The sequence below is a fragment of the Oryctolagus cuniculus genome, chromosome 2 (assembly GCF_051225735.1).
Source record: "Oryctolagus cuniculus isolate XC-2025 breed Fujian yellow rabbit chromosome 2, ASM5122573v1, whole genome shotgun sequence".
NCBI classification, from domain to species: Eukaryota; Metazoa; Chordata; class Mammalia; order Lagomorpha; family Leporidae; genus Oryctolagus; species Oryctolagus cuniculus.
In genome coordinates this window covers 38,244,528-38,264,397 of record NC_142868.1, presented here as the reverse complement: position 1 = coordinate 38,264,397, position 19,870 = coordinate 38,244,528, and the positions used below count along the sequence as shown (strand labels likewise).

Genomic DNA, 19,870 nt, shown 5'->3' with positions numbered 1-19,870 from the left:
GTTTCCTAATTTTAGTATGGTAAATTCCCTGGAATGTGGCTTTCAAAGACTTTAGTTTCATTTTTCTCATATAATTTTCCAGCAAGAGACATACTTCAGAGGAATTGCTGCCATGGTTTTGTGAACTTTTATGTATCAAGCACTCACAGAAAAGAATTGGCAAAAAGAAACAGAGTTAGCCCTTGTATATCTGTGTCAACTGCAGTGAGACTATCACTGGAAATTCATTTTTCTGATTCTAGTCATTTCCCTGAAAAGCTTTGTATGGTTTATTTTAAAATGCACATTTGCTCTGCCAAGGCATACATCCACTCTTAAAATATAAAATATCTCTTTTATTTTCTTTTAGCTTTTATTTCCCATATTCCTCAAGGGAATGAGTGGATCTGGGAATATGAATAATATGATGGGAGATGAATCTTGTAAGTTCCCAAAAGAGGTTATCACAGCTCCTTGACCTAATTTGCCTTGAGCCATAATTATCTCACCTAACTCGTGCAATAGCATCCTGGTTTATCTCTCTGTGAAGAAGTCAGAATTTTCCACACTTGGGTTAGAAACTGTTTTCCATATTTTAACTTTATCTAAGATAATATCAATTTATTTAGAAACAGTCTTTGCAAACACAGTTAAATCAAAGCTCTCAATAAGAGATCATCCTTGACGAGGTAGACATAAAACCCCTATTTTTAGTGTCCATGTAGGAGAATAGACAGAGAAGAGACTGAACACATGGAGGCAGAGTGAAGGTTATGTGAAGACAGAGGCAGAGGAAAGCCTCAAATCGCTGTGGATCCCATAAAGTAGGAGACAGGCCTGAAAGAGATTCTATCTCAGTGACTCCAGTAGAACCAACACTGCCAATACTTTTACCTTGGACTTCTGACCTCCTAAATTGTGAGAAAACAAATTTCTACACATTTAGGCCATCAGTTTATGGTACTTTGTTACAGCAGCCCTAGTAAATAGGGAAGTTTCTGCTTGGCAAATTTGCACTCAATGAAACAGGAGTGCTAAGAGACTCAGAATATGCATGTCAATGTAATTTGGTGGTTATAACTCCAGGAAGCTGTAGTCAAGGGAAGTATACTTTTATGAATTTTTTTTTAGTTTTCTGGTTTTTGTTTGTTTTATATCATGGTACATAAAAAGGTTCAAACAGTCCAAGGCGAGTTTACTTCTGAACAAATATGGGATTTACTTATTAGTTTGTAATACAGGCCCCCTCAGCTCCAAATGGACCACACACAGGGAGCTGAGGAAAAGCAGACACCCAGGAAGCACAGAAAACAGTGGCAGTAAGTGCACATAGATAGATAGATAGATAGAATAATAGATATAAAAGTCAGAAAATTAAAAAGGAGCCATTCCAGACTTTTTCAAGGTCTTCTTAAGTTCACTGAAATAATGGTATAACAAAGGAACAGAAAATTATAATGCTTTCTGGAAAATTGTGATTTACCATATTTGTGAAAGTACATTAAGTTATTAACATGTATTAACAACTCACTGTGAATTAACAGATAATTGCAAGGGACTGATAGAATTAACTGACAGTTAATAAATATTTAACCTAGAGCAAAGTTCATTTATGAAAAGAATGAGATTTCCCAGGTGAAAATCCAACGTAGATCACCTTATAGATAGAAAAATGTGCAAGAGCACTAAGTTATAAAAAAAAATTAAAGAATTCAAGGTTGAAAGACCATGAAAGGAATGGAACAATGACTCCATTACAATCAGTAGTTTCTCCAGCTTTTGTGTCTGCCTCTTTATAGATCCTTTCGTATGATCTTTCCACAGGAAATTTCATTACCTTTGCAGTCTATGTAATGAAACAACCAGTAACCCATGGGTATTCCATATTACAAGTTTGGAATCAAGTACAAATTGACTCTAATATTCACCAGTACTCCTAGTTAATGGACCCAGTGATCCAAATGGGTCAAGATCTCATCAATCAACCAACCAACCATGACAAAAGAGAAAATGACATAGCAATATCACAACCCTCACTGAAACCACATGGAGTGATTCTTAACCATTAACACAACAGCAATGTATTCTAACATATAATAAAAATAATGAGTATAATTATAGTCAGCATATATCCACCCTGTTCTCTTTGTCCTCAAAGCGGTTCAGGTAGTCCTTTATTTTCCTCACTCTATACTCATTATGAACAATTCTACCAGATTCACTTAAAAATTGTATAGCATACGGACGTTAACAATGATATTTGGCACACCGGGTTGTACTTATTTTATGTTGATAGTAATATAAATAACAAGCTCTTTTAGAAATAAGTTGACAATTCTTAAAATAAGGAATGAGGTGTATATTTTCCTTTATTTCTTAGAAATAACATAAAAGGGGAAAAACTAAACAATGGTGAATCTATTTGTAATATTGACCCCTCTCCCTCCTTTCAGCTTCTCTCTCCCTCTTTCAGGGAGTCTCAAGTAATCCCACAATCTTCCCCAGATGTCTTGGTCTTAATTGAAGCCCAAAAGGCTCATCTGTACTTTAGACTTTTGAAAATACTTTTGTACTGACAATTCCACTCTAAGAGGGATTTTAGACATGTAATTTTCTTTTTGACTGTGAAAAAATGGTCAAACTTAACTGCCAAATTATTCTAGTTATTAACTCAATTTTTTAAAAACTAACAGGAACATAGAATTCTCATAAACAAATACTGAAGTATAAACATTTAATTCCAAATTCTATCAATGAAACAATTATTACTACTTAAGAAAGGACATGGTTCCCTATGTACAACACCTTAAAGGAACCAGAGGAAATAAAAAAAAATAAAACTTATTAGCAATGGCTTATAAGATTTGGATTTTGACTGAATAGATCTCAGAATTAGTACCATTGTTGTGTCTTTGCAGTTTGTGTGTGTGTGTGTGTGTGAAAATACAGTAGGAAAGAAGTTACAAATGAGACATAGTGCTACCATGGGTAGTTCTGATTAGGAAGGTCTCAGTAGACTCTTAGGTCTCATAGAGCCCACTCCCACCACACACATTTGTTGTACTGCTGAAAGGGCTAATTTTTAGGAACAATTTTAAATCATCTTCTGAAGAAACAAAGATTTTTCCACTCATTATCACACTTTCCTCCTATTTCCATACATCTAGAGGACTAATCTTTGGTGATTCAATCAGGTTTCTGTACAGAACCCTGGACTTCTTTGTCTATGAAAACACATGGATAGAACGTTTGCTCAAAATTCTCAGGAAGAGCAATGAGAAACCACATTTCTCTAAAATCTCAATCAAATGGCTGATTCCACATCACCTTGACACTTTTCCTGTGTTTTGTGCACAATCACTCCTCAATTGGTTTATTTTGGTGAAAACTTTTGTTTCCCCTTGAATGTAATTTTTCTGATTCACGAAAGCACTACTTTACATGACAATTTTTGTCAATTTGTTCTCCATATTTTTAGTCTGTTTGTACTGATGAAAATGGTTGAAAGCCTTGAAATCTTAACACTTGGAACATTAAGATTCCTGTTTTTGTAGCTCTTGCACTATAACCTCCTTTGCATGTATTTATACCAAGCAATTTTACCTTCTACGTCCTGCTTAAATACTTCTCCTTGGATCTAAAATCACCTCACTTCACAAATGACAATGAGCCTTGTGTGTGCTCACAGTACTAAAACAAACAACAGAAACAAAACAGAATGTAAATATGTAAATGTTGTTTCTTAAAGATTACTATATATGAATCAAACTTCAACCATTATATTGTTTTTCATCTCCACCAAAGGTGATATGGTTTCAGGCTGAAAATGACTTGTCTCTTTTTTGCTGTATTCTCTTGTCTAAACTAAATAGGGTTTGAGGGAAAAGACACTATGTGTTCTGAATGTTTTGGAACAGAATTACAGAATTTAGGTTAATTAAATCTAGGAATACTCAGCACCATTTTATTTGTAGTATATCAAGAAATGAGAACAACAACAACAAAAAAAAAAAACAAGAATTGTCTGTGTTATAGTAGAACTCCTTTCCTTTTAAGGCTGAATAGTATCCCACTGCATGTGCCAGTATATACATTGTGTTTTTTTTTTTATTCCTGTGTTTTTTATTTCTGTTTGTTAGTTTTGGTGATCAGTTGGGCTGTTTCTACTTACAGCCATTGAAAGTTATGGTGCTGCATCCATTATGGACCTAAAAACATGTATATGAAATACATTAAATGTGTTTCCTTGATATAAATTTTTAAAAATTAAAAAAAAAGAGAATCGAAAATGAATCTTGTGAATGGAAGGGGAGAGGGAGTGGGAAAAGGGAGGGTTGTGGGTGGGAGGGACGTTATGGGGGGGGAAGCCATTGTAATCTATAAGCTGTACTTTGGAAATTTATATTCATTAAATAAAAGTTAAAAAAATTAATCCCTGCTTTACATTCTTTTGGGTATATACCTAGAAATGAAGTTGTTGAATTATGTAAGGTAATTCTTTCTGTAACTATTTGAGGAACCACCATCTTATTGCCCATGGCTACCGTACCATTTTTCTTTTTTTTTTTTTTAATTTATTTATTTGAAAGTCAGAGTTACACAGATACACAGAGAGAGAAGGAGAGGCAGAGAGAGAGAGAGAGAGAGAGAGAGAGAGAGAGAGAAGTCTTCCATCCTCTGTTTCACTCCCCAATTGGCCAAAATGGCTGGAGCTGTGCCGATCCGAAGCCAGGAGCCAGGAGCTTCTTCGGGGTCTTCCACACAGGCACAGGGACCCAAGGACTTGGGCCATCTTCTACTGCTTTCCCAGGCCACATCAGGGAGCTGGATCAGAAATGGAGCAGCCAGGTCTCAAACCAGTGCCCATATGAGATGCTGGCGCTGCAGGCCAGGGCATTAACCCACTGCGCCACAGCACCGGCCCCACCATACCATTTTTCATGTCTACCAGCCATGAGCAGGGATCCTAATTTCATGAAAACACATTTTTTTAAAGATTTATTTATTTATTTGAAAGGCAGAGTTACAGAGAGGCAGAGGCACAGAGAGAGAGAGAGAGAGAGAGAGAGAGATCCTCAATCTGCTGGTTCACTTCCCAGATGGTCACAAACAACCGGAGCTGTGCCAATTGGAAGCCAGGAGCCAGGAGCTTCTTCTGGGTCTCCCATGTGGGTGCAGTGGCCCAAGGACTTGGGCCATCTTCTACCGTTTTCCCAGTCCATAGCAGAAAGCTCAACTGGCAGTGGAGCAGCTGGGACTGTAACTAGCACCCATATGGGATGCCAGCACTGCAGGTGGCAGATTACCCACGGAGCCACAGCACCAACCCCAATACATTTTAGTTTTTAAATCTTCTGTTAACTATTTATTTAACAGTTATTATTGACAAAATTCCAGGATAAGTCAAGGACAAATAAGGCATTCTGAAACGTGCATTCTTTGAATAAAAAATAAGTCCTGATAATACTAAAATTAAAATTTCATACTAATTTTAACTTTTAATTAAAAGGATGTGATACCTGTCACTCCAAATTATCTGCATTTATTGCTTTTTCTTATTTTATTTGTGCATATTAATTTTAGATCCTATGCATATCCAAAATTGAGTGCACTAATGAATATTAATGTCTGCTATAGTTAACATTATGCAAATAGTGTAACCTATTTTAGCCTGTTCAATATGTAACAATACTAGGACAGACAAAACCAATATCATTATTAAAGCCATAATTATTTATAAATGCTTACTATGTGGTAGAAACTGGGGTAAGTGCTTAACATATATTATCTATGAATTAGGGACTATTATGGTCATGCTGTGAATAAACAGACTAGAAGTTGCTGGAGGAATTTGCCCAAGGTCACACAGTTAGTATGTGGCAGAGCAAAGATTCAAACTCACCCTGGTCTTCAAGTTCAGTATCCTAAACATCTCATTTATTCCTGCAGTCTTTGTCCATGCTTAAATATACAATGATTTTCATCAGTGAAAATATTAAAAAACAAATTTCAAGTTATACCCTAACTCCTGGAAAAAATTGATAGTGTGCCAATTGCTTCCATATGTAGTTTGGAACAGCTGGAATAGGACTATATTGTTATTATTTATCAATTTAAGATGTTATTATCATTTCCTTCTGGGAAATCACATACCTCCTCAGAATATTGTTTATCTATATTTGTTTAATACATAAAAGTTTAATTCTCTCCACTTTTTAATACAAAGCCCAATAGAACTAGAACCAGAACTCTAAATCAATTTTATAAATTTCAGAAAGTTTAGCAAAAATCTATCTAGAAGATTTTACTGCATATAATAAAATCTTCACTTGACTTCCATTTTCCTTACAGTAAAATCCTAAATCCAGTATCTAAACTCCATGGTATTTTCTCAGGCCTTATTCCCTACCTGCTCTCCCTTCTATCTCATTCACCTCCTCAAGGTTTACCCAACTCTGTGGTTATGGTTCTAGTCTCTCCCTGCACCAGCAACCCCACACATCATGACACTTGCACATGCTATTTTCTGCTTGAAATTCTCTCCTTCATGGAATATGCGTGGTCCAATGACTGGTTCCTTCAGGTATTGATCAAATGTAATTTCCTGATAAGCCTCTATAAAATAGGACCACCTGTCTGCATCCCCACCAGTCACCCTGTCTCTACTTTGTTTTAATTCCTTTCAAATGCTTACTATTATGTTACATATAATACTTTTATGCTTATTATCTACCCTTCAATTAAAATGACAAACACTTCTGCATTCTCATTACCTAGGAAGTGACTGGCTCTCAATAAAGATTTGCTATTGACTTATTGAAGAAGGAAAAAGAGGAGGGGGTAAGGGAATGAGGAGACAAACTCTTTCATTGATATGCAGAGGAAGCAATACAAAATATCCTTATTTCTAGTCAATTAGTTGTGCTGACACAGGTATTACTTAGGTATTAGATATTCTGGATCCAGGCTATTGTCATATGCTTAGGTTTATAAAACACTATTTAATTTCTTCCAGGAACCTGAATTTGAAAGATGATTTGGATGAGAAGGAAAGGCCATGCAGTGAACTGAGAGAAAGAACAATGAAACAATGGAAACCAACAGGAAAGGTACACCAGGCTGCCATTAGAGTTTTTACACTTTCTGCTTCATCCAAGCTCAGCATGAGAGTGTCAGTATTGAAGAATTTTTCCTAAGCTTTCTTTATATTAATTTAATTGTAAGGCTTCTCCAGTAGTAGAAGGTCAATGTGGATTTCTTTTTTTCCAATTTCAAAAACATGTTTCCTTTAGATTTCAATATATATTCTGTTCCTCTTTTTTTGGTCTTCTCATAATAGAAGAAAACAGAATGTAAGAAAAACATTATCTATAATTATCTTTAGAATAGCAATAGTATAAAGCCTTAATATGTTAAGAAACATTTTATGTGTCCTTTTATCTCTGGATTTTGCTTCTCTATTAAAAAGATTTTGTTGAAATACCATGCACAGGCCAAGAAATACACATAAGTGTATAGACAAAGGAGTTTTTTGTCCTCCAAGCACTGTCAAAACCAACACCCAAATTAAGAACAAAATGCTATGAGTACCCCAACTTGGGGTACTAGTAATGATGTGGATTTCCTATTCAAATACTAACAATGAATGCAGTTTAGCAGGCACAGTGTAAGGGATAAGCCCAGCTTCCTGATACATAGCATCACCCTTGTCTCCCACTCCATTTATATCACAATGATGCTAAGCTTCATTCGAGGAGAGGTCAGTGTGCTGGGTGAGTGTCATGAATGTTAACAGAAGTTCATAGATCACCCATTAAAAACTGAAACATAAGTCACTTTGTGTTCTACAACAATTTTAGAAACTCTAGTTTCTCTTCAAAATAAAGAACAAGTTTTTCAAAAGAAAGGCTAAACACACCATTTTTGAGTGGCCACATTCAAAAAGTTTTAATTCTTCCTAACCATTGAAATTAAGTTGGACCCATGTCTCTGTACAAAAAACAACAGAGTCTCTTGCAGAGAGCTACAACTTAGCAGCTGTTCTTGTTAAACTTGGCAGAGACCACTTCCTCCATCTCTTTCTCAGGATAGCCTAGTTCCCCTTTATATGCACAGGCATTCCTGTGCAGGATTCCTTGTCACAGCTCTGCCCTCAATCAATGTACCACCACGCAAGCCGACAAATAGACCACTGCTGAAAAGCTTAGTCTCAAGAGTGCTCAGAATTTTTTCAGGGGGGCTTTATTTCTTCTAGAAGCTTTACTGCTTTTGCCAGTCAAACTTAAATCTATAGTATATATAGAATTAATCTTGGGGTACGGTATAAAGAAGAAATAAATTTCATTACCCCCCACGGATATGCAAATTGGGCAGCAACATTAGCGAATAGTCAATTTTCTCTACTCTTCAGTACTAAAACTAAGTAAAATACTAATACTTCTTGTGCCAAAATTTTTCTTTCAAGAAAACTTTCCATTTCTTTTAAAAATCTATGTACCTAAAATGTCATTGTTCTTTTAATGTAAATAGAATTTGGAGTGATAATCTTTTCATTACCATTAACTGTTTTTTGATCAATCTTGCTAAAGTGATATATTTTATAATCTTTTGAAGAAAAGGATTTGACTTCATTAAGGTTCTATTTCTGCCTTCTTTATTCAGTTTACTTTGGTTTTATTAGACTTTTTTTTAGATTACTATAACATAAACTTATCATTAACAGCTATGTAAACATTTGACCTATTCCATTAGCACTTCTGTTCCATTGACCTATGTGTCAGCTTTTATGCTAGTATCATGCTGTGTTAATTAATATAGTTTTGTAGTATGCTTCAAAATCAAGTCTGGTGAAGTCTCCAGCTTTATTATTGCTATCATTATCAACATTATTTTGCTCAGCATCACTTTGCTATTTTGGGTGTTTCTGGTTCCATATGAATTTTAGGATTGTTTTTACTAATTCTGTAAGTAATATCATTGGTATTTTCATAAGGATTGCATTATGTCTATAGATTGCTTTAGTTATCATGGACATTTTAATGAAATTAATTCTTCCAATCTATGACCAAGAAGTATTTTCCATTTTTTATTTATTTATTTTATCAGTGTTTTATGATTTTACTTATAGATATCTTTCACTTTGATTAAATTTATTTTCAAGTATTTAGCTTTTTGTAGCTATTGTGAATGGGATTGCTTTCTTGATTACTTTTAATAATTTCCAACCCAATTTGTTTTTTAGTGCATTAATTGGATTTTCAGCTCCAGAATTTCTGGCTCTTTTTAATTTCTATATTTTTGTTGAATTTCTCATGAATATAATGTATTGTTTTCTTCATTTATTTATCTGTATTCTCTTGCATTTTTCATAGTTTTCTTAGGATGATTATTTTCAATTGTTTTTTGACCATTTCATAGATTTATTTCATATTTTGGGGGAATAAAATACTTCCTTGCTTCTTCATATTTTCTGAGTCTCTATTTCGCTGTCTGTTAATCTGATATGATCATCCCTTCTTCTTTATGGAGTATAAAACTTTTTTTGCTTTATATGGAATGTAGGGTTTCAGTTGGCTTTGGTTTCTTTGGCTTTGGTTCTAGTTGAGCCCTGAAGTGTAACTTCTGACTGATTTGTTTAGCTATGATCAATTTCTTCAGCAGCCACCATTGTCTAGTTGCACCTATTTGTGGAGGTAATAGTATGACTTTGAAGTTGATGTGGGCTTCCAAAGGTGTGGGTCTTTAGAAGCCAGAAAGTTGGCTATCAGTCACAAGAGGGTGATGATAACAGTCATATCTCTGGTGCTTTGGCACAGAGAGGAGGCTGTCCCCAATCCAAAATGGAAGCATGAATCATGCTGTGACTTGTGGCACAAATAGCTATGGCCATAAAATTGATGTGGATGACATCTTCCCCAGGTCCTCATGGTTGGACAGTGGTCACGTTGGGGCTTAGAGCATCAAAAGCCCCTGTCCAATTACTGGGTATGTGAAGATCTTGTTCAGGTCCCATGGGGTGAATACCAGTTACTCTGGGGATTGTGCACTGGGAGGTACAAACCAAGAGCAATGGAATGCAAATACGGTCTTCCCCAGGTCCCATACAGTGGATTTAGGTGACTCTGTGAAATATAACACAAATAGTCACAGTCACTAGCTACAGGGCAGAAAAGTTAACTTTTCCAGATCCCACAAGAAAATTGTAGGGGATGTGCCCTGGCAGCCACTTGGGCCTGCAGCAGTGTGAGTGACAGAGCCTTCCTCTGATCCCTCAAGGTAAGCACAGTGTTCCCAGGACTTACAAAGTCAACAGCTGCAGTCTCAGAGCTTTAGGATGCCGTGGAGACCTTATCCAGGTCCAATCTTTCATGCATAGTTATGCTGGGGATTGTGCCCTGGAAGGCTTGGGTTTGCAGCAATGAAATGCAGAGAGGGTCCTCCCCAGGTCTCACTGGATGGACTCAGGTGACTGTTGAATTATGCTTTAATATCCCCAGTCCCAGAGCTGAAGACCCACAGAGTAACTTACCGATGCCCCACAGGTTGATCACAGAAGATTAAGCACTAGCCTGTACAAGCCTAGATCATGGGATGCATATAAGGCTTTCCTAGACTCCATGTGTGAGCACGGGTGTCCCTTAGACATAAATTCACAGTTACAGGATGCAGTGGGGCCCTTTCCCAGGTCCTTCAAGGTGAACTCAGGTGACTTTGTGAAGTATTTCTCTATCAGTCTCAGTACCAGAGCTGTAGGGTTTCACATGGTGACTACAGTTTATACTGGGGATTGTGCACGGTTAGGTGCATGCCTGAAGCACAAAAATGCATATAGGACCTTCTGCATGTCCTGCAGGGGAGTGCAATTGTTCCTAGGACTTTTAAAACCAACAGTCACAGAAGACTCAGAGCTATAGGATGCAATGGGGGAGCCAGTGCTGTGGCACAGCAGGTTAAAGCCCTGGCCTGAAGCGCTGGCATCCCATGTGGGTGTCTGTTCTAGTCCCAGCTGCTTCTGTTCTGATCCAGCTCTCTGCTATGGCCTGGGAAAGCAGTAGAAGATGGCCCAAGTCCTTGGGCCCCTGCATCCACATGGGAGACCCAGAAGAAGTTCCTGGCTCCTGGCTTCAGATCAGTGCAGCTCCTACCGTTGCAGCCATATGGGGAGTGAACCAGTAGATGGAAGACCTTCTCTCTGTCTCTACCTTTCTCTCTAACTCTTTAAAATAAATAAAATAAATCTTTAAAAAATTTTTTTAAAAGTTTCAATGGGGTCCTTACCCAGTTCTCACAAGGTAAGTGCAGGTTATATTGGGGACAGAATGGCAGTTAACAGCCTAAAGCACAGGAATGCAGATAGGGCCATCCAGGACCCACTGGTAAGTATAAGTTACTTCAGGGATTGTAGCATCAACAACCACAGTCCCAGAGCTACAAGACACAAGGGGAACTTCCCCCAGTTCCCACATCATGCAAGGGTGGTGCTGGGGCCTGTGTCATGGCCACCAGCACCTAGTCCTAAGAGATGCAAAAGAGAGCTTCCTCAGGGCTGGTGTATCTGTTAGTTTTGGCACAGGGTCCCAAGAAGCTTAGGAAAACTTTCTTAGGTCTTGAAGAATAAGCAAATATGGTCCCAAGGCTTGTACCTACCTGTCTCACAGCTGCAGGATACAGAGGAGCCTGCTCCCACTCTGTTATGCACCCTGGCTCCTGGGTGCAGTGGGGGCTATTGGTAGCAACATGGCTGCCTGTTGCCCCCTAATAAAGAATACAGTTTGGTAGTACCTACGCCTGAGCAGCTGGGGTCTGTGGCTTTGGGAATGGAGGGAGGCAATGTGGGTTCCATTTTGGAGCAAATCAACCACTCAGAAGTTAACTTTCTAGACTGAATTTGAAGTCCACGAGGACTTTGGCTTCTCATGTAGTTAGGATTGCTAGCCTGCAGCAATGATAGGGCCTGAGGTTTCCTCTTCTCTTTTCAGTGCTTAGGTGGAGTGCCCCCAGACAGATGCTGTGGTGCACTTTGCTCCTCTGTGTACACTGGCTTTCTGAGTCTGTGCTGTGTAGAGTTCCTGCCGTTTCTTTAATGAAGTCCTCAGACTCCTGAAAATGCTGTCCTTCCTTGGTTGTTCCAGTTCTTCTCCGTGGTAGAGGCGAGTGCAGGGCTTTTCTGTTCAGTCATCTTGGATCTCCGCTATGATTCCCACTCATTTGTAGACATTTTCCTTCTGTTCTACAAGTTGTAGAATGTCTATTGATTCATATTCAAGTTTATAGCCTTATCATCTGTCAGCTTTTATCGGTCCTTAAACCCATTCGTGAATTTTGTACTTCAAATATTTACTTTTAAGTAGAATTTCCATTTTGTCTTTTTAAAATGACATTCATTTCTCTGCTGAGATTCCTCATCTATTCAGCAGCTGAATTAAAGGGAATTAAAGGAATTAAAGGCAATCCATTCTGGATTCTGCAATTAAAATCCCTTTTCATTAGAAAACATTTAAATGTCAATTCCTATCACCCCTGTGATGGGCAATAATTCAAATATTTCCTTTTCATTTTCAGCCTGCAAGCTGTGGGATTTTGTTGTTTGTTTGTTTGTTTGTTTTTGCCATCATTTCTTGGAATGTCCCCTGTGGATTCACAGTTTATGTTTATCCAAAGATATGAGAGAAGTTATGCAGATTTTGAGTCTTTTCTCTTTTATGGTATTTCCTCCCTTAATTTCTACTAGTTGGCAGTTTCAAGCTTAAACTATGACAAGTGTGGCATTCTGCTTGATATTTACTCCCCTGTACCACATACAAACACTAGTTATTTTTTCTCATTGACAGGCCTGGGGTGCAATGTCAGAAGCACCAGGTTTAGACACAGTGCTAGAGTAAACAGCACTGACCTACAGAATGAAGGCTAAAATGTTTCTGATAGCAAACCTTACTCAGCCCACAGTTGGATATGGAAGAGAAGCCAGCAGCTTCTGAGTGAGGAATCTTTATATTTATGTATCAGTTAGTACAAATTAAATAAATGGTAGGAGGCACTTCATCCTACTATTATAAAATATTAGATGCAAAAAAGAATACTTTAGTTGCTTCAAACCTGATACTTGTCCATCACAGAGGTGATAGAGAAAATCTAGTTGTATTCCTTTCATTAAAAAACTTCAAAATCTAACAGGGACTCTTGGGAAGATGGACCTCTTAGAGAGGACTACTGAAATCATGGAGCCTGCCACCCATATCATACTTCTACCTTAATCTTATGAAGGGAATCTTACCAGGGGAGAGTAACAGCCTGGACCCAGTCCCCAGCCAGTGACTGATGGAGCTGGAGCAGACCCAGATCTCCTTACTGCATCCTCTGCAATGCTAGGTACATTTTTACTGCATTGTGAGCTTCCATTAATCTCTGAGACTTTGGAAAACATCCAATCCATAAACTGCTTTAAATTGATAAAGGATTTTTAACAATCCTAAAATACATACATGGTGATTTTGAACATAATCACTGTTCAGTTATCTATGAACAAAATCTCTAGAAAAATCATTGGCTCTGTGAAATCATATAATTTAACAAATATGGTATTTTAGTCTCTGGGAATCTCTATTTAAATTTAGTTTTTTCCTACAGCCATGTGTCTTTAAACTGGAAAACATGCAATATAAATCATTTAGTTAAATCCCTTCACTTTTAGCCAGTTTTGTTGGTGTTGCTGTTAAATATAGATAAACAGTGACACCTAGTGGCAAAACTGTTAGTCTCTGTAAGGCATAAAAAAATGAAATACAGTGAGATGTAATGATCATATACTTCCATGAAATATGTCTAAATAGAGGTGGAATGCTATTGTCTGCTGTTGTGAAATTAAGTACTATTGGTTAATTTTAGTTACAGTTACTGTTTTTCACTTTCATTATATTTCAAAAATTAATTGGAGCATGTCTTGTAGGGCAGTTAAGAAGCCACTTAGGACCCCTGCATCCCACATTGGATTGCCTGTCTCAGCTCCTCTGCTTCCAATCCAGTTACCTGCTAATGCACACCCAGGGAGACAGCTGATGACAGCTCAAGTACATGGGTCCCTGCCACCCACAGGGGAGAACCAGGATTAGGTTCTGGGCTCCTGGCTTTGGCCTGGCTTAGTGCTGGCTACTGCAGGCGTTTGGGGAATATTCCAGGAGACAGATCTTTCTTGTTTTCTCGTTCTCTTTTCCCCCTCCACATTCTATTGTCCTAATTTTACTGCTTCCTGATTTGTATTTATGTTTTCAGACAGTAAAATTTTTAATAAAAATAAATCTATAAAAGAAAAAAGCATACTTATAAGTATAAACTAGAATGCAAAAATAACTGACCTTAAACTACATTTTTTTTGCTAACACGACTCCAGCAAAATCCAGAACACAATCCACATATCTAGGTTTGTAGATTGACCCATATATATTTTATGAGAGAACCAGTAAGAAAGGATTTCTTTGCTCAATAAATATCACCATTCCAGGAGACATATGGTAAGGCTATTAAAACTTCTCAAAAATCTTAAATATTGTTATAGTATGTGCTTTTCTTCATAAAATCCATAACCAAATAAAAATTTGAAATTGTCACTTCACTTTTATTGATTTTATAAAACATCTCTAAATTTTTGTGTTTATAAGTGATAAAAATTAAGTCTCCCTAGAGCACTCACTGAAATGATTTCAAGACACATATTTTCATATTTTATATTAAATATATGGTGATCTTGCTTATGACACACAACCAATCCACTGCTGAATTTGAATATTTATTCTTAATTTAGTCCAAGTTTACATTTTCTAAGAGATCATTTTGTAAGACTACTTTCTCATTATCCCTTTCACCAGCAATCACAGGTCATTTTTTACAGGTCTATTTCCAACAAAATAAAGGAGCTTGCTATCACATAAGTTATTAATAAAAAAGAAAATGCTAAAGGGATAGGTATTTGGCAAAGCCATTAAAATGCCACTTGGGATACCTATCTCCAATATCACAGCGCCTGGGTTGGAGTCTTGGCTCTGTTCCTGAATCCAGCTTCCTGCTATCATGCACCCGGGGAAGCCACAGATGATGACTCAAGTCCTAGGGTCCTTGCTACACAAATGGTAGATCTGGAGTGAGCTCCTGGCTCCCTACTTCAGCCTGGACCAGCCCTGGCTGTTTCTGGCATCTGGAGATGGAAACAGCAGATGTGAGATCTGTCTCCCTGCCTTTCAAGCAAATAAAGTAACTAAATTTTTTAAACTGCTAATTCCACTAACTTTGTGTGTGTGTGTGTACGCTCATGTACATGCAAACATATAACATAAATATCAAGGATCTTCTATATTCGATGAAAATTTCTTTGAATCATTGATAGGATTTGAAAAACACTCCAAAAGGAGCATATTTATAGGCAGGTACTACCTGGGAATCATACTATGTAGGTGGTCAGTTATGAGTGTGAATTCTGCTGTGAGTTAACAGATGCCATCACCGTGTTTTGAAAATATAGTATAGTATTGTAAATATAAACTTGAGATTGACTTAGAGAAAAACAAACAGCAAGTTACAACAGCAATAGAAGATGACTACTTAAGATTTTGCTCTTGATGTCAATTAGATATAAGAAAATTAATTATGACCTTGATAGTATTTTGTTAACTGTGTTTAGTTGAAATGGTCATTTCAACTGTTGGAGTTATTTTGCTGAACCTATTTATAAATAGATAGAATTTCGCCGGCGCCGCGGCTCACTAGGCTAATCCTCCGCCTAGTGGCGCCGGCACACCGGGTTCTAGTCCCGGTCGGGGCTCCGGATTCTGTCCCGGTTGCCCCTCTTCCAGGCCAGCCCTCTGCTGTGGCCAGGGAGTGCAGTGGAGGATGGCCCAGGTGCTTGGGCCCTGCACCCCATGGGAGACCAGGAAAAGCACCTGGCTCCTGGCTCCTGCCATCGGATCAGCGTGGTGCGCCGGCCGCAGCGCACCGGCCACGGCGGCCATTGGAGGGTGAACCAACGGCAAAAAGGAAGACCTTTCTCTCTGTCTCTCTCTCTCTCACTGTCCACTCTGCCTGTCAAAAAATAAAAAAAAAAAAAATAAAAAAAATAAAAAAAAAAAAATAAAAAAAATAAAAAATATAAATAGATAGAATTTCATCTTGGAAAACTACTACTTAGAGTTTTTTTTTTAATGATGTCTAAGTGGTTTGGGAGGGGATCATTCTTTTTTTTTTATTTTATTTTAATTGACAGGTAGAGTTAGACAGTGAGAAAGAGACAGAGAGAAAGGTCTTCCTTCCCTTGGTTCACTCCCCAAATGGCCGCTATGGCCAGGGCTATGCCAATCCGAAGCCAGGAGCCAGGTGTTTCCTTCTGGTCACCCACGTGGGTGCAGGTGCCCAAGCACTTGGGCCATCCTCCACTGCCTTCCTGGGCCACAGCAGAGAGCTAGACTGAAAGAGGAGCAACCGGGACTAGAACCCGGTGCCCATACGGGATGCCAGCACTGCAGGTGGAGGATTAGCCAAGTGAGCCACGGCACTGGCCCCAGAGTTTTTAATTTCTAGACTTCTGTTTCCAACTAAATGATTTAATTATTGAGTAATAATAATCATTAAGGTCACTCAGTTTCCCTGGGATATTAACATAACAAAGAGTAGTTAAAATATACTAACGTTTGATTTAACCACTATTATTTTAACTCTAAGAATATATTCAGAATGAATTATCCCACTTTTTTAATGTTCTAGTTACACCCACAAAACCACCATTCATAAGCAAGTCACAGGATTATGTAACAGACAACTATAACCAGAACACATGAATATGTTACCATTCTACTAAAGCTAAGACAACCACTACAAAGTATTGGAGTGTGTATATTAAATGTTTATTTTGATGACATAATATTGACTATAACTTTTAATTAAGGACTATGTCTATGCTTAGCAAAACTAAAATTCATATTAGTACCTACAGGCCCTGAAACATTTCTCTATATGATTGATGAAATATTAATTATAATGTTTATATACATTTCTGTTTTCTAGATAACAAAAGTGGCAGCAACAAAAGATCACAGTAATAGAAACAGCAGCTGATATTTATTGAGCACTCTGCACCACTCATTGCTCTAACATCTTTGTAGTAATATATTGTTAATAAACACCCTGGAGATTATATGAAATGAAGATGAGAAAAAGATGTAAGTGGCCAAGATCACATAAGTGTTAAGCACTATGGGACAGAGATAGAGGTCACTGTATAAGAGGACACAGATAGTGATAGAGGGAAGGCATTCAAGGTGACATGGGTAGTAAGTGGTGAAATAGGTCCCCAAGGTCAGATGGATGGGAAATGGCAGCAGTTACATGCCCAAACTTAGAAAGATACTAAGTGGTAGTTTATATGTCCAAGGTAACACAGAGGATAAGCAACTAGTTATTCAAGAGGCAATAATAGTAAAGGTATTTACCGTGGTGGTAGAAAGTGGTTGAAGTTATTTGTCTAAGATCCCATAGATGATAAATGGTATCTCCCTCTAGCTTCAGTTTTGTCAGTAGTAAACTGAGGGTTTTAGTCTGTCTGGCTGACTATGGAGTACACCTCTACTTGCTTCAAACCTGGGTGTACTTTTCTGATATAACAGAATTGTAGCTGGCATGACTACCTAACCAGGTCTTTATTTCTCATTGCTCCTTGTATGTAGGTGTAGCTTGGTGATTGAGTTCTTGCTAATAGAATGTCAGCAGTAACGACACTGATCACTTTCCAGGCTTGCATGTTCCCTTTTCATAAACTTAGAGAGAAGGTGGGTGAGGACAATGCCTGAGGTTATCACCCAAAAACAAAACAGCAGGAAGCAGGTTCTCTAATGGATATCATGCAGCAGAACTGGGTGACAACCTAGAATGCTAACCTATACCGTCACATGAGAAAAGTTTATTTTTTTCTCTAAGCTATTTACTTATCATCTTTGTTACAGCAGTCAAATCTTCCATTAACTAACATAGTGAACTTGCAGAGGCATAAAGTTCTGAAATGCTTAACGTTTATATAGATACCAAGTTAGTAATGTTATACCCATCAATTTAAAAATATATGAATATATGAAGCAATAAATGGTTCGATAAAACAGGAATCTCTCATCTTCCTTTCTATGTTATTTTGCAATGTCTCCCACCTCTGATATTTAGTTCCCTGGCCTCTAATACTTTTATCTTTCTATACTTCATGGCCTCACTAAATATTACCTTAGCATCTCCTATGGTATTTTCTTAGGCTTTTAATCTACATCATGGTGGCAAATGAAAACTGTAATAAAGAGATCATGGTATTTATTATGGCTAATAAACTGGGCTGTATCAATCTTCTAGTACTTGAATACATTTATTTTCAGAATCCATAGGTAAATAGAAAGAGATTTTCTAGTTTCAGTGCTGTGGCATAGCAGGTAAAGCCACTGCCTGCAGTACCAGCATCCCATATGGGGGCCAGTTCAAGTCTCGGCTGCTCCACTTCCTACCCAGCTCTCTGCTACGGCCTGGGAAAGCAGTGGAAGATGGCCCAAGTTCTTGGGCTCCTGTACCCGCATGGGAGACCCAGAAGAAGCTCCTGGCTTTGGATCGGCACAGCTCCAGCCATTTTGGCCAATTGGGGAGTGAACCAGAGGATGGAAGACCTTCCTCTCTCTCTGCCTCTCCTTTTCTCTTTGTGTAACCCTTTCAAATAAATAAATCTTTTTAAAATGTTTATTATTTTTTATTTTTTTAAGATTTTTAAAAATTATTTATTTATTTGAAAGTCAGAGTTACACAGAGAGAGAAAAGGCAGAGAGAGAGAGGTCTTCCATCCGCTGGTTCACTCCCCAATTGGCCGAAACGGCCGGAGCTGTGAGGATCCAAAGCCAGGAGCCAGGAGCTTCTTCTGGGTCTACCAGGTGGGTGCAGGGGCCCAAGGACATGGGCCATCTTCTACTGCTTTCCTAGGCCATAGAAGAGAGCCAGATCAGAAGTGGAGCAGCCAGGTCTTGAACTGGCGCCCATATTGAATGATGGCGCTTCAGGCCAGGATGTTAACCCACTGCGCCACAGCATCGGCCCCATAAATAAATCTTTAAAAAAAAAAAAGGAGGTTTTCCTTCTATAATACCTATCACCTTAAGTTTTAATGAATATGAAAGAAGAACAAATATTGTGGAAATAAATCAACTCATCCTTCATCAAAATAGCAGCTTCCAGTAAGTAGTATGCTGGATAATTTATATTATCAAAATATCTTTAATATTTTCTTGTTGAAAACAGTTGTGTAGTAATTATTTCCATTTTGGCAAGATGGAGGTAAGTCTCCCAGCATGTCACATATTGCCTAATGGTGGTAGTTCCACTTAACCCACAAATATTTTGAAGTAGTAAGTGTCCCACTGATCAGGGTGGCTGAGGAGGAGGGGCCAGAAAATGTTAAGACACAATTCTTATTTCCTAGAAGTATCCAATTCATCTGGGGAAAGGAAGTTAGCACATTTGATTTCAAAATGTGAAAGAAATCCATAGAAAGAAAAATGAATACATGCTGAAATGACTGAGGGAAATTTTCCAGAATAGGAACATCTTATTTTGAATTTTGATTGGCAGGTGAAAGACTGTTCTCAAGATGGGGAAAAAGCAGAAATACTAAAGTTTAATAAAATAATGAGACATTTCCAAGCCAGCAGAAGTAAAGAAGTATGGCTGACTGGAACAAAATTAAAGTTGGAAAGACAAGATGTTGCTAGATTATTCAAGACTTTGAAATGTGATTTGAAATATGGTTGCTATATTTGACTATATTGACCACTATACTTGATACTATTTAATGTGTAAATATTTGAAACAGCAATAAATACACATTCAATTT

General features: G+C 37.7%; 1 long non-coding RNA gene across 2 annotated transcripts in view; it reads right to left on the bottom strand.

The window, feature by feature from the left end:
- LOC149127735 (uncharacterized) overlaps window positions 1-19,870 on the bottom strand; it is a 99,925-nt gene that overhangs the window by 53,173 nt on the left and 26,882 nt on the right. The window contains exon 3 of one of the 2 annotated variants that reach the window (XR_016229891.1): window positions 4,531-4,803. The exons of the other annotated variant lie outside the window; for it this stretch is intronic. This is a non-coding gene — a long non-coding RNA (uncharacterized LOC149127735). Of the gene's footprint in view, window positions 1-4,530; window positions 4,804-19,870 lie in introns of those variants that run through there. 2 annotated transcript variants of the gene reach the window in all.